The sequence below is a fragment of the Schistocerca cancellata genome, chromosome 9, assembly GCF_023864275.1.
Source record: "Schistocerca cancellata isolate TAMUIC-IGC-003103 chromosome 9, iqSchCanc2.1, whole genome shotgun sequence".
NCBI classification, from domain to species: Eukaryota; Metazoa; Arthropoda; class Insecta; order Orthoptera; family Acrididae; genus Schistocerca; species Schistocerca cancellata.
The window spans coordinates 178,097,592-178,113,931 of NC_064634.1; the positions used below are offsets into that span (position 1 = coordinate 178,097,592).

Genomic DNA, 16,340 nt, shown 5'->3' on the forward strand with positions numbered 1-16,340 from the left:
AACAGTGCGTTGTAGACATCGTCGCAACCACCTGCCTTCCTAGTTGGCAGGAGGGCGAGCTGTTGCTGCACCTCTTCTTGTGTGATTTGCTCAATCACATCATCTTCAGCTCTGACGGCCAAGGAGGCAGGCAGCCGCTCCTTCACCAGCCGGACGTGGTCGTTGACCTCTGCAGCCCTGGCGCCGATCTTTATAGCTGCCGGTGGCGGAATACGCGCGCCACTGTTTTCTGATCACGTGTGGGGGACGCGCGGATACGTCGCTTGGGAACGGTGGCCTCTGCTAGCGCTTGTACCGCCGCCTGGTATCCGTCCGTTACTGCAACAGGGCGAGTTCGCGATGCTGCGGCGTGCAGGGGCCATTTAGGCTGCACGCGTGCCCGAGGTGCCCGCATGGTTGCCGGTCTCTTTTGTGAAGATCTCCGGCACAGCAAGAGCCGCTATCCGTTCTACGTCTGCACGATATCTGAGATCCGGTCGCAGTGTACTGCCTGTTATGGTACGTCGTAGATCGGTACACGACCGCAGTGGCGCGTCGAGTAGTTGCCTGTTCGATATGTCGGAGGAATACAACGTCACGGATGGGATTTCCTATTAGAAGTTATGAAACACTGGCCTATCCTATCCTAGCAGCATGGAGGCGAAGTCCCACCTGCCATTGGGTATTCAAGGGCTATTGACTAGCACGTCATAAATTACTATTGTGTACCCATTTCTATTCCTCCGATTACAGCACCATCTGTGCGATACGAAAAAAAATGCTTCATACAAAATGTAGGTAGATTTTACCGTAGAATCGTAAGCAATAAAAAATGGTGATTACCATTGAAGATTTCGAAGTTGCCGTGCGTCTCCCATGCATGGGTTCGGATGGAAGTTAGAATTTGGTATCGTTGGACGTCCCCCTCCGAGATAAACAAACTGGAATATTAACTTGTTTTGATGCGATATGTAGTTTTGGAGATATTTCAATGTCTTCAGTTAGAATGAACCCCCATATATGTAGACCGATGCGATGAATGGAAACTTGTTCGAGTTCAATGAGAATACAAAGTGGGCTGAGGTGCGAATGAAAATTTGGATTAAAGAGGGAGTGTGCTAGGGTAGTCCATGCAATTGCGAGAAGCCACAGTGCCAGGGTGACGTATTGGTCAGCGCGTTTTCCTACTGAGCGGCGGATACAAGTTCAAATCCTGTCCTTCGCACAAATCTTCATTCGTCGCTTCAGTCTACATATATATATGTCATAGATGTTTGAGACTTGAAAAGACTTGAAACTATATAGTTTCATTCTGTACATCAAAGCCGTCTTCAAAGTTTAATGTTCAAAAATCGAATGTCATGCGTCACGTTTTCCGCTGTAGGTACAAATGTGTTTTGATACTTTTTACGCGTTCTTCATATTTGTCATCCTGACAAAGTCCATCTACAAATTAAAATGCAGTGTTTAAAATCCTAGGTTCCAGAGACAATTTGTGCCAAGTTACGTTTATAGGACCCACGTGTTCCACCACACTGCTCTTGTAAATCGGTCAACTTAAAAAAAAATTGTCACTGAACAACGCCGGCTACTCAGAGCAATACCATGCCGTATCTGAGTGGAACCTGCCATCTCGATTGATAAGTGCCTCAGACAGATATATTTCCACAGATTACATTGATAATGGACTTCCAAAAGTTTGAAGTATGGCCCACAATTTTTGTTGCATTGTATTGCATCCGCTGACCAATAGTAATACCGGTGTTCGGTGATAGCAGGTTTGCCGCCTTCAAGGAACTGATTACACCAACTAGAAATGTTGTCTAAGTGATCTTGTATCCTTCTACAATTACTCAACGACGACACATTCCCGCACACCACAGCATCGCAGACTGCTGCACACCCTGTTCGCCAAACCGAGCGAGGTGGCGCAGTGGTTAGCGCACTGGACTCGCATTCGGGAGGACGACGGTTCAATCCCGTCTCCGGCCATCCTGATTTAGGTTTTCCGTGATTTCCCTAAATCGCTTCAGGCAAATGCCGGGATGGTTCCTTTGAAAGGGCACGGCCGATTTCCTTCCCCATCCTTCCCTCACCCGAGCTTGCGCTCCGTCTCTAATGACCTCGTTGTCGACGGGACGTTAAACACTAATCTCCCCCCCCCCACCCTGTTCGCCAGATCATTTACGTACGCGGGCAGTAACAGCAGTCCCGTCACACTTCCCTGGGGCACTCCTGGCGATATTCTTATCTCTGATGAACATTCGCCCCCGAGAACAACGTACTGAGTTCTGTTACTTAAGAAAGCTTCGAACCACTGACATATCTGGGAATCTATTCCATATGCTCGTATCTTCGTTAACAGTCTGCAGTGGGGCATCTTGCCGATTCTTTTCGGAAATTTAGGAATATGGGATTTGATTGTTACCCTTATGCTGCCGTTTACGCAAGTGTAGCAGCTTCGTTATCTACAGAAACGAATACCAGTTTTCAGCCCGTTGAAGACCAGTTCCGTTTGCAGGTTGTCGACGTCTGAGATGGTAAGGGCACGAAGAATCAAGGTCTTCAGAACGCCTATTGCTCCGGGTGGTGGAAACTAGCAGGCTGTAGTATCGGTCTATGTGAATGGGCTTTCGAAAGAACGAACTTCCAAGGGTCCAATTACTCTAACGTCGCACTGTCTAAAAGCGGCGAACAACCTTCTTACTCAATTTCTAGAGTAAATTTTATGCTTACATGAAAGAATTCTCGCAGTCTGTCAAGATTATGAGGCCAAAGGTATGATCAACGTTTCCTTAAACTGCTGTTTGTTTTAAAACTGCTGAGATGAGTGCTCACTTCTCAAAATCTTCCATACAAAGATTGGTCACAAGGGAAACAAATAAGTACCCATGACGTGACCGTCAGATTATTCAAAAACCTGCATACTGGGCAAAGAAACTTTCCCTATGTGGTGTCACCGCCAGACACCACACTTGCTAGGTGGTAGCTTAAATCGGCCGCGGTCCATTAGTACATGTTGGACCCGCGTGTCGCGACTGTCAGTACTTGCAGACCTAGCGCCACCACATGGCAGGTCTAGAAAGACGGACTAGCACTCGCCCCAGTTGTACGACGACTTTGCTAGCGACTACACGGACGAAGCCTTACTCTCATTAGCCGAGCAGATAGTTAGAATAGCCTTCAGCTAAGTCCATGGCTACGACCTAGCAAGGCGCCATTAGCCTTACAGTGATTGTAATTAACCGTATCTGGAGATACTCATTTGTATCGTCAATAGCGATGTACCACAAGGATGAATTAAAGTTAAGTATTCAAGGAGCTGCATATTTTTCTCTATAGCATTCATCAAGTATCCTGTTCCAGAACTCACGCCAGCCGGCGTGTGTGTACGCGTGCCTATCGGTAACCTCACCCTGTGTCTAGACTCTTGTCTAGACACAACACCCTATTGTACTGAAAACTTGTTCTGGCATCCATTATAGCGAAGAGGACGAGCTCATGGTCTCTGTCAGAGATCTACATGTACATCTACATAGCTACTCTTTAAGTCATAGTTAAGTGCCTCACAGAGGGTTCATCGAACCACCTGGTGCTTTTGTTGGTTCTGGGGATGTTGTGATGGGTGTGTTGGGGTCCATGGCACGTCTGTCGTCGTTTCTTATCAGTGAGCGACACTGGAGTCTACTGTACGAACATTTGTAAACTTTCGTTCACATACATCACGCTACAGGCGACCTCTGCCATCACCAGGACAATGGGTCAGATCTTCGCTCCTGAAATGAGTGAGAATACTGCGAGAAAGTCTCTGTGAGGTTTCTCCTACGAATCTGTATGATTTACGGGCAGGAGTTGAGTCATGGACCAGGATGTGGGCAAAATGGTGTGCTATATGCTACAAGTAGGGGGTCTCCATTTCATTCCTAGTGAGTATATTTGTCTCTCTAACATTGCGATAAAGTCTGTTGTCACATTTTCTGACACCTCATTTATAAAAAGAGTCTTCTTGGATTTCCATTGCACATTTTCAGTGCTCATAGTGGTAACCATGCAGGGTAGTTTTAGCCTGTATGCGTGATCATGGAGAGCGTTGAATACAACAGCTGTTCCGATTATAACCCGTTTCCGGTTTATGAATGATACAGACCTAATAGATTCAAATAATTATGAGTGTAGCTTAACATTAAAACAAATCGTAAAATGAAAAGTAAAAGGGAAAGGTAAAACGTGTCGTATCCATAGATGTCATTGGCGACTCGTTTGAGCCAAGAATGGGACAAGTAATTTTCGTGCTCCTTTTTCTTATCAGTTAACTGCTAAAAATCCGAAATCCGGGTAACCGGACTGGGATTTGAACCCAGTTCTTGCCAATTATGATTTCACTGTTTATATTACTTCTGCGGGAAAAATTTGTTGTCTGTGCATTATTGATAGCTTATCACGGCACTCGCGATCTCGTTCACGAAAAATAGACTGGAGATGCTACAACTATTTCCAATCGTTATATACACAGCTTCGGAGCTGGAAATACAATATAAACATTACGAAATTTCTTTTACTTTTTAAAGTCAGCTACCATCATCTTGGCATGAGTTTCTTTTTTTTTTTAACTACGATTGACTTGGAAAACTCCCTGAAGTTACTAGAGAAATCTATCGGTTATTTCTGCTACGTGTATTAAACTTCTACCTTGAGAAGATTACTCGTTAAAAGAGAAATTAAGCAGTGCAGTTGTTAGAAGAGTTAATTCCAATAAAAAGTAAGCACACTTCGCAACGCCAGGCGACTTTAACGTAGAAAGACTATTACCTCACTATGTCGTCAGCATAAAGAAAAAAACTGAAACTTTCTCTCCAGATGTCGCTCCTCTCTACATAGTTTTGTCGTCTTTACTGTATTTTCCATTTCCCACCCAAATAGGTAAGAAGAGCGAGAACGGAATAAAGATCAACATTTTCCTCACTGTTCTTCTGTAATAGTGCTGAGGAGCAGTGCCTGTGAAACGAACTAGCTAAGGCGAGTCACCAGAACCCAAGCAGTTCATAATAGCCAAACTTTTCGTTCGTACTGTGTTTACATGGGCATGAAAGTTTGATTTCCCGTTTATTTGCACCCGAGATATATACAGCAAAAGTTTCTTCCTCGCCGCACATAATTAATTCTGATTACAGGTTTGCTGCAGTAAGTTAGTCCTCCTATCAATGTTATACAGATAGACTTCCGAGGTATCATAGAAAGTTTACTGCTACCTTTGGCTTGTTACAGGAGATCATCAGAAAACGTTATTATGCCCAGTTATACGAATTTTCCTTGTACGTTTTTTGATAGGATTTCGGGATTTATGTCCCAGAATCTAAGACTGAAAGCAGAGGGCAGCCGTTGTCAGATTCTTGTTGAGACCTTTAGCGGTAAAGATATCGACATCACTACAGTTATTATAATCTTACTCTTATCCATTTCTTCTTGATGAAGAACACAGGCGATGAGGAGATACCCACCCACTTGGGAAGAAGTGGAGTAAGCTTTTAGTGGCTGAAGAACGGCGCGTAGTCACTTTGGCTCACGGAGTGAACAAACACGAGTCAGGGAAAGCAAACGATGGTTTACATATTGGGGCGCGAAGTATTTATTTTACGACCAGTATTGTACAATATGGAACAGTGTATTTTGCTTTACTGCGACCGAGCAGCATAAAATAGGGCAATGGCTTACTTAAGAGAAAATGTAAATAATGTTCTCGTTCATGGACTCTGAATGGACCTCAGATCGACGTTGGGACCTTTTCATGTACTCAACACAATAAACTTAGAGTTCATCATAAACTGTTTAATTCAGAGATGCCTTTTCATCACACTGTGTTGAGCTAGTTATATTGAAGAGCAGCAGAAGCAGACGTGTGTCACAAAGGCACAAAGTTATGGATGTTATTACGGTGATACATGTACCACGGGAGTAAGTTGTCCAGAATTGCTATCGACAAGTAATCTGCCGTAACCCGACGTGGGTCGCAACATACTAACTCAGAAGCTCGCTCTCAGGTCAGAGATGGATTTTGGGTCATCCGTTTCTTGGAACAGGAGCGACTGCGTACAGGAGTGAAATGGTGAAGTGGTCAAGTTGAGATGTATCAGGTTTCTGTGGTTGGAAACAATGCAGAATCACTTGGGAGTCTGGCTAAGGAAATAGACCTGATGGCAAGGAAATGAGGCTCTAGGTTGGTTTACTGGTCTGATTTTTATTGCTTCTTCATGTATTTTCGATGAACATGTAAAAAAGCTCAAGTACTAGTTTATAGCTCCAGTAAGTGTAAAGCATAGATGCGGCTTATTTGACTCTCCAATCAATTACCAGAACAATTTGCCACGCAAGCCTGTAGCTTTCTATAACTTTGTTAAGATTAAGGTAACCCATACACAGTAACGTATGGTACTACCGACCACGAAACATGGAAGTGCTAGACTCTATTGCTACAGTTGAACCCTAAGGTTCAAGTATTCGTCACAATGAAAGCAACATACAGACGTAGCTACATGTAGCGAAATGTACGATGGAGACCAATAACCATAGTCCAGAGGTTAGTCGGGCAAGTTTTTGCAAGTCCTCCTTAGTGTACAGGCTTAAATGAGTATAATACTCGCTCACATAGTATCGCCCGCTGGCTTGTATATTTGAGGCTCACTGAAACGCTTCTGCGCACTGAAACTCCTCTGCTAGCTGGAACTCTTCTGCTCCCGGGAACTCTTCTGCTCACTGGAACTATTCTGCTTGCTGGAACTCTTCTGTTAGCTGGAATATTGTTCTGCTCACTGGAGCTCTTCTTCCCGCTGAAGCTGTGCTTTGTTTGAAGTTTGACAGCCTCTACAGTCGGCATTTGAGCGGTGTACTGACAGATGGCACGTGACTGCGTAGCTTTTTTACTTCCAATTCGCAATCAGTGAGCATGAAATCAGCGGTTTTCCAATGTGTGTGACCTACTTTACAAAGCTTAATGCTTGTATTCATAGATAGATGATTTTTCGTTTTTGTCTGGCAACTCTTCATGATTCGGTCATTAAAAGTCCAATACCGAATGACTACAACACCGACCAACAGGTCAAAAATTTACCGAGCCAATGAGCGGTTCATAAAATCGTCAAACGGCCGGGTAACTTAAAGGCTCTACAAATAAACTTCTGTATGTGCACAGTAGTCTGGAAGGATTTTAACACTTTACGTGGTTACTTAAGATGTCTCAACCGCACAAATAAAGAGGGCCTCTAAAGACACTGAAAGCTACCAGATACATTAGTCATTACAGCGACATTGTCCACTGATCCCTGCATCAGCAAAGCATCATTAGTAGCATCCTCAGCAGATTTACCCATTCTAAAGCCATATTGAGCGTCACACTCGTTTTTAATTCTAGTTGCATGAAGAGGACTAAAATAATAATGTGTTCATTAATGTTAACAATAATCACATATACATATCCTGTTTCCCTCCTATGAACGTGGCCCTCTTGTTCAATACTTTTCAAGCGTCTTTCTAAGAATATTTATAAGGCAGATGAGAAATAGCACTTTCGTAGGATAGAATTTTTATCCTTCTCAGCAGAACTGCATCAGTTTGGAAAGTCTGCTTGCGCCAGGCATTTGCTGAACAGTCCACTTAAAGCAGGAGCAATGGTTGTTTCCAGAATAATTTAATTTTGCTACCCGAATGCCATCGGGACCTGGTGACTTTTTTATGTGCTGAGCATCCCCAGGACCTCTTGATCGTTGTTGTATTCTCCAACAGTTTATTGAACGTAACTTCTTCTACAATACAATAGCTGGCTGTATAATAGATGTAGACGACCGTCGATCTAGCCGGAGATGTGGTTCCTCTCGGTCGGCTGGTACTTCGATCGGCGGTACAGTACAGCGACTTCGGTGATATCTTCTCGGAGACTCTGCTATAGCGGTTGTCATTAGCAGCGGACGAAGACTGGTCTGTCTTCGACCGGCCGGGCCTATATAATGAGCTGGAGCCAATAGAAACTCGGCGTAGGAATCCGTGGCCGGATGTGTCGCAGCGACCTCTGCAAGGAAAGGTTCCTATTAATCGACTGGAATCTTCGGCGTGTTTACCTGATGTCTTCGCCTGTTTGGCTGTTGGTTTGTTTCCCTCACAGCGTGGCTGTTTTGTGGTGCTGCCTGCCATTTAGGGGAACCGGATGGCAGACAGTACAATCGTCACCTGCATTAACAGTCCTAGATTTCTCGTAGCCCTCAGTCAGTTGTTCTCTCAACATCTCATGACAGTGTCTTCTTCCTTCCTCTCATTTTGTAGTAGTTCTCCCAATAGTAGTTCAACTGACTCGTGCTAACCGTTAGTCAGTTGATCATTCTCTACAAACATTGACAGAACCAAAGACGACCTGATCCTATGGGTCGCTGGTTGATAGAGGGTGCAGCTGCTCAAAAACAAATAATTGACTAAACCGTTTCTAATCTGTATACAAGGGCGTGCTGAAAAGTAATGCCTCCGAATTTTTATATGAAAACTTTTAAGGCTTTTTAAATAAACCTAAATAACTTAAGGACATCTCATACGTCCATGCCCAAGGCAGGATTCGAACCTGCGACCGTAGCAGCAGCGCGGTTCCGGTCTGAAGCACCTAGAACCGCTCGGTCACAGCGGCCGGCAATTTCCAGGTATTACTTTTCAGCATGCCCTCATAATTTGGTTTTGAAACTGCGTTTTATCTCTCGATAACTGGTAAGTAACACTACCTTGCTGCCAGGAAAGAGACTTCTGTAATACGATCTGCGAGACCTTCTCCCCTGTTGAGCAGCATCCACACTCTGAAGCGCTACTCTCCTACCACTAGCAACTCCGACACTAATTGCTTCAGTTAGATTCCGCTTGGTCAGTACAGCCTTCTCCACGACATTTTTCTCAGATACTTATACCTCCGAATATCAAAGTCCACTTGGCTTCAGACTCGCAGTTTATCACACCTGCAGTGTATCGTACCTACAGTTTATCATACCTACAAATAAAACACATAACGTAACTAATCATGAAACATTGTCATTTTTAACATGTTTCGGTGGCTTTGCTCCATCATCAAGTGGTAGATCAGGTATTTGGTTAAAGTACATTTCTCCCGAAATATGTAGAATGTTTTAAGCTTCACACTTTGATTGCAGAAGCTTTAGGTGGATTACTAAAAAGAAATATTTTGGAACTCGTATAGCATACCCGCAATCGATCTCATTTTCTTAGTGTGCTTTCCTAGAGAATACAATTTTTGAGCTTTACACATTTAGTCCTTAAAAATTGCATCCTTTTTCGTAGGAAAACTAAAATTCTTCTTTCGGCAGTAGACCCATGAAGTGCTTCTATTTTACAACCTGAACCGTTGAAGAAAATTAATTTACTGTAATAGCTCCAATGTCTGATGTCAAGCGATTAAAGCCTTTTGTGAGAAGATGGACATAAAAGTTTTCATTAAGTTTAAATTAAAAATTAATAATATATGTCTCATACGTTGCAAATGACAAAGATAATGGAGTCTTTTTGATGCGCTCATTTAAAATGAACGTTGGGCTCGACGTTACATTTTCATTAAAACTTCATTAGGTACACAAAACGAACCTTTCTCGAGAGAACAACAAACGTTTAATGTTAGATTTAAAACATGAAACATCTCCTTGACATGTTAAACACCCAGTGAAGATCTGAAGATCTGTAGTACTAAACCTCAGTCATTTTAATTGGTAGCCTAGCACTTACGACTTCGTCACTTAGTGATGTTCGCGTGCAATTTTGTTATAAATGTATAACCAAAAGCAGAGAAGGTAGAATGACTGTAAAACAGAAATGGAGAAATATGCTCCCAAGGGAACATTGTAACACAAAAAACGAAGTACGAGTTTGCTGTCAACCATTAGAAGTTTGTGAATATATTACCCATGTAGGAAAAACTAAAGGAAAAATGGTTGTGTTTTCTGTGAGGACCTGTATAAATCCGCAGGGGTGACTGTCTCTATTAACTTTAGCTAGTTAGTTGTTTATTCATCCATGGGTCAATTAGAAAATTGTATCAGAAATGTCAACTTAATTGAGAAAGGCAACCAATTTTTTTAAAAAATTTACTAATTCGCACCTACTGCAATATTATGTTGCGCACTACTCATTTTTATCATAACACTGATCAGTGTTCGCGCTGCCATATTTCCGACAATCTGTTGACTTCTTCTTCTTGTGCCATGGCCTTTTAAAAGACTGAGGAAATACCTCACTGCAGTGAAAGGAAGGTTAAGCTTAAGGAAAAGAAAGATGTTCGAATTACGCACCACAGACCCTGGGCATAGGATTTTGTAGTAAGATGCATTAACGAATGACAATTATTATTTTTTTACCATTTAGTACTCTGTCTTATCTAAATAGTATTTTACCTTGTAGTATTATTTATTTAAGAGGTGCGCTGTAACTGATTATTTAATTTTAGTTGTCTCTTGCTGGGGTAATTTTATTCCATTGTAAAAAATGTTGTTTTACAAGTTACTAAACTTAAGAGTTTTTCACTACATCTAACAAGTGTGCCGTCACTTCTATGTGTAGTAAACGTTATTCCAGCAGCAGTTAATATATGGACAGAAAGTATAACTTTACACCAAGCATTATGATCTGTTTGGTCAGTTGCTATTACAGTTCTTCACAGCTTTCACTTCCAGCATCAGCTGTTACTGTACTATTACCTGATCGACATGTCTCTTTCACACGAGAAAGTGATCCTATTTTATTTATTTTTATTTATTGTGACTCTTTAGTCACCCACAAGTTTACATTTTAATTTTACCATGATTTTGTATTAGTTCACACATACGTCAAGAAGTGGAAAAAGTGAATCCTTTGGAACATTAGGAATAATTTATCCTACATGATCGACTAGAGTAATAAGATCTGTTGTATTAGCATGTCACAAATGTACCGTAGCAATGGATGCAGATACACAAGTTCTTTGAAACACCAACAACAATTATTGCCATACCAACAGGAATTATGATATTTAGATAACTAGCAACACTCTACAGAACAAATTTCAAGATTAATCCCCATTATTACCAACATTTGGATTGGTTTTCCTATTCATAATTGGACAATTAGGAAAGTCATCTCTTGATATTGCTCTATATGACTCTCACTATGCTACTGCTCACTTCCATAACGCATTACATGTAGGAGCAGTGTTTGCGATTATAGGAGGTGTTACTCACTTACTTACTTACAGGACTCTATGATGTGACTAAACTGCAAGTTACAATTATATTTATAGGAGTAAAATTAATATTCTTCCCTCAACAGTTCTTAGGATTAGCAGGAATACCCCGCTGATACTTAGATCACCCAAATCCTTAGGCATCATTAAGTGTACCGCTTTTTTGTTTGTCTACTCCTGGCAAAAGCTTTCGTTTGTGGCACCATACACAACCATTAACTCAGCTCAAGAGAGATAGGTCCACCTTACCTATTCCTCCACCTGGGTAATTCTTGTCTGGCATGTCCATGTCGCATGGAGACGCACCGTACATTTCAACAGGCCAGAGTGACGGGATGGTTGTGTTCAGGCAGGGACCCAATCTCGTAGTGTACAGTATGGAACTCAAGCCCATTGTTACAAGAGAATACCTTAATGACAGCAGCGGCAGAGAGAGAGATTTCGGAAAGCAAACTAGCAGATGAGAGGGCATGATGGAGTGGGAACTCCAGAGATTAGTAGAGGCAAACCCAGCAGACAAATTTTGGGAAATGAGAGGCCTAGGTAGTCAATTTATGAACAAATGAAACCGCTTTCAAACAATCGAGGCATCGGAAGAAAATATTATGCTACACTTGAAAGATTTATTATCGAAAATTACTGTTATTATTAGCCTGGTGAAAGTTTCTTTTTTAATTTATTATTATGACAACAGACGTACGGAAATGTTTAAAGCTCTATCTCTGACGATATTACCGTTATCTGTTCCGTTCTCTAAAAACTATTAGGCTCTCTAGTGGAACTTTATTACCGTTGTCATAAAATCTGGCATGTAGCTGTACAGATTGTATTATGAAAATCCTTATTCTGACATGTCAGTATTCAAAGATATTCTGGAACTTCTTACTATCAGAAATGTCAGTATTTTAATAGAGAACAAAAAACAGAAATTAATGACTTTTCCGATAAATCATGAAAAATCAATTCTCTTTTGTCTGACTGCAGTTGTAAAAATGTTCTCTAACGGTCCCTAACCACTATACTGCAGTGTTACAGCACCCAACTACTCCCCATTTTTTATATAAATTAAATGATCAGCAGGGGTTTAATTAACAACCGTTAAGCCGTGTAAAAAATGAAAGGAATCAATAAAACTTTTAATTTACTATATTCTGAAAACTGACGACTCAAACAGTGATGGACATTACCCAAACCTTACCTTTTCTTCGACAGTCTGATTAGTAAAAAACTTTAATTATTCCATAATGTCTTTAATCAATAATTATGTATGTAGTCACATAGGAAATATTACTTTCATAGTAAGCATACGTAAATCTGACAAAATCCGTCCAGTGCTCAAGCAAGCAACAATGATGCACATCAAAAAGGCAAATTACCAAACATCCTCGATTAATATAAAAATATCCTCTGGTGCCACTAGCACAGTAAGAGCAGGCTGTGATCTCTACTGAAGTTTGTCTTCTCTCCATGTCAGGCTGTGCCCACCTACTCTCAACAAATGGTCACTCGCCACCGTCTACGATAATAATATCTCACACTCAGAGTTTGTGTATGCATACAAGAGCAAACTCAATAGCCAACGTTCCAAAAAAAGATATGAACATCCAACTTTCATAACCTCCGATGAACATCCAACTTTCATAACCTCCGCCCTCAGTTTTAGGAATTTTGTGGGGTGATTATTACCTAACATGTTCGCATAGAGCAAATGCAAAATTGAGAAAAATACCATCAGATGTCTTACGAAAGTGATAAAATACATAAACATAAGCATAAGATTACATAAGTTATGTACATAATAGCAAATCGATAAGTAGTACAATGTAGTCAAGGAAAGTAGTATACAAGTATCATCTTGTGCATGTAAACATTCATATCTGAATAACATTATAGTACTTTATTTGCCAGGATTACAAAATGTTATTTATTGTTCACCGAGACTGTAGAAATATCCTTCAGCTGCGTAGGTACAAATACTACATAGAATTGTAAGTAGTTCAAAGAGAAAAAATAAGCATGCAGGTATCACTGTGCAGGAAGCACTCATATGTGCATGACATTGGTGGTAGTTCATTTAACAAGATAACAAATTTTAGATACAGTTCTTCAAGAGAGTAAAAACATCTAGCTATAGAAAACCAGGTAAAAAAACGTGTTTTAGGTGTGACAACTCACACTATATCTACTGATAACCACACCAAAACGTTAATATATTCAGGTGAGGACACATAAGTTTGACGTGCAAGCAGACTCAGGGACTAGCTACACACATTATGTCCACTGACAGCCACAGCCAAATGTTTTAGTGTGTCACTCCTTTTCATATTCAGATAAAGATACTGTACAGAATCAGCACCGATTGTTTAAAGCATAATTATACCTTAACAAACACGAAAAAAATTCTTGACAGGATCATAAGAGAATTGAATCTGGATCTCATTGACAAAACAGGTTCTCATAATTGACATAGAAGTTCAAAAGTCTCATACATTACATAATAACAGAAACTAATTACAGTGAATAAATGAATAATAGTAAGCCGTATACACCTGAATATAAAATCTACATCATGCGTCTAGCCACATAAGCTCAGTGCTCAGTAAAAATCTCAAAATATGTGTGGCCACATATAATGATATAAGTCTGGAAAGTTTCTTGAAATACAGTTGTAAATATTAATTACAGGCCAACCACATTGACTCAAGCTTGTTCTATACAAATACATTTTCTGATGGTACAGTATACAGCATACCATTTAGTACACATACTGATCTATAGCAAGCAAAGTATGTGACATACAATGTCACAGAATGACATACTGATTTATCCAAAGACATTAATGGTGATATATTTAAAAATGTTACAATTACTTGTAGACCCAAGATGTATAAAGTAATTACATGTGATTCAGATTATCATACAAATAGAAAATTAGCATTGCTCGAAGAGACATTCACCTATACAGTAAGAATTATAGGTAAACAATCAAAATATGAAGTTCTGTGGTAGATATTTAAGGAAAAATTATAGCTACTGTGAGTATACATGCAATTCCCGCTTACACATTATAAGGGACTTGAGCTCAAGTTAAGATAGTCAGTTCAGTTTTCATAAACTTATCTTTTTTCTACAAATTTAGCCACTGGGTATGGGATATTGATAATTACAAGCAAATCCTTATTATTACAGCACAAATGTTTCATTTTTTTAAAAATCGTAGTAATGCGTACATGATGATCATCGAACAGAAATTATCAAGTAGCATCACTAAGTCAGTATCGTCAGATGTCAAATACCAACTTCACTGCGTGTGGAGTCAAAATTTTTTGGTAATAAAATCACAACAGCAAAACAAATACAGCATTTGAAAGACATATCCTGTAAAGAAACTAATAATGACATAACCTACTCTGAGATGCAATTACAAGAAAACATCCTTGAATTGTTCAGTAGTAGCTGAAAGAAATGGTTTATTAATCAAAAATGAAACAAATGATTTCTCTTGAGGTTCAGTATTGCTTACTGGCAATAAAAGACGTCATCATCATACAATCACTAACTTAACGTGCTAGAATTGGCACTGTGTCACTACTGCAGTGAAAGCTATATCTTCATTCATCACCGTAAGAGATATTCTGAAATAAAAATTGTTTAAATAGAAAGACACTAAAGTATTGAAGTAACTTATTTACACAATTATTTGAGACATGCATGAGAAATGTAGGAGAACAACTTGCATCAAGACGTAAAAGTACTACAAACTGAAAAGAAAGTTGTCAAAACGTATAACATAAGTCATGGATGAATGTTCTTAACAAGACCATGTACTTCTTGAATTTCTAGTTCCCTGTAACAGACCACACAAAATAAAGTATGGTAACTGTAAACAGTAATAAGCAGAGAAATAAAGTTTTTCACTGTGTCAATTTCATTTCACAACTTCTCAAATCTAGGAAATTCATCTCACACATACATCACATAATTCAGCGCTTGAAAAGAAATCTTTATAAAACCATTCATGCTCATTACTCGACAGATAAACCCATACCTGCAGTCTCATCTCCAAATAGGTGAAAAGAAAATGTGTCATCTGCGAGCGCTGCTGCTTCACGCTGTTAAAGTTTCATGTTTTCTGCAGTTCACTATGTATATAGTAGGTATGATTGGTATCTCAAACTGTAATTCGTTTTATTTCCATAATCGATAGCTCTTACACTTCATAATACATCTCGCCAGTAGCAACAAAACTTCAATAGTACCGTCCTCTGAGAAAAGCTTTCATCACAAAATAAATCTTTCTTGAAAATATCACTGTGACTCTATCTTCGAACAAAATGCGAACACACAGCATTTCCATGTATCTAGTACAGTTGTGGGTGGCTTCGTTTGAAGAGTGTATATTCCTTACTTTGTCTTGTTCCATAAATAGCTGCAAAAAAAGAAAAAAAATTACTTCCTTCTCAGACCGTATGTAATGCCTCGTGTGTCTTCCTCAGAACAGCGACCTTCAATATAATATCCTACAAATTACAATCCACTTCATATAATATACCATAATTGCCCCATAATATACCATAGTTGCACCATAATAAATGCCGCGCGATCTGAGGCGCCTTGCCACTGTTCGCGCGGCTCCCCCCGTCGGAGGTTCGAGTCCTCTCTCGGGCATGGGTGTGTGTGCTGTCCTTAGCGTAAGTTAAAATTACTTTAAGTAGTGTGTAAGCCTGGGACCGATGTCCTCAGCAGTTTGGTCCCATAGGAACTTACCACCACACACACCATAGTAAACCATAACATCACACGGCAATCTTAAAGCAAAATTCCTCACCATATTCCACATTCATATCTCCTAGTATTCCATAAATTCATCATGTGAATGCAGACAACTCTGAAATTATCAGTCTTCAAGGTAGTTCCTAATCAGCAGAACAACCATCAGTCAAAAATATTCGTAGTTAAACTACTGCCCACCAGGAATACCTCTCTCAATTCAGAACCACTCAAATCCGGTGCCTTATCCAGAACAATGTTAGTAGTTAGCTATACCTCTGGAATTCATGACCTACTTCACGGAAAATGTACCTACAGAAAATGTCATTTCAAGCACTTTCCT

At 40.2% G+C, this 16,340-nt stretch overlaps 1 protein-coding gene and 1 non-coding gene across 2 annotated transcripts in view; both read left to right on the forward strand.

The window, feature by feature from the left end:
- LOC126100704 (rabphilin-3A) overlaps window positions 1–16,340 on the forward strand; it is a 1,079,132-nt gene that overhangs the window by 733,437 nt on the left and 329,355 nt on the right. The window lies entirely within an intron of this gene.
- Window positions 1,899–1,971, forward strand: Trnaa-cgc (transfer RNA alanine (anticodon CGC)). The gene has a single exon. It is a non-coding gene; the product is annotated as a tRNA-Ala (tRNA).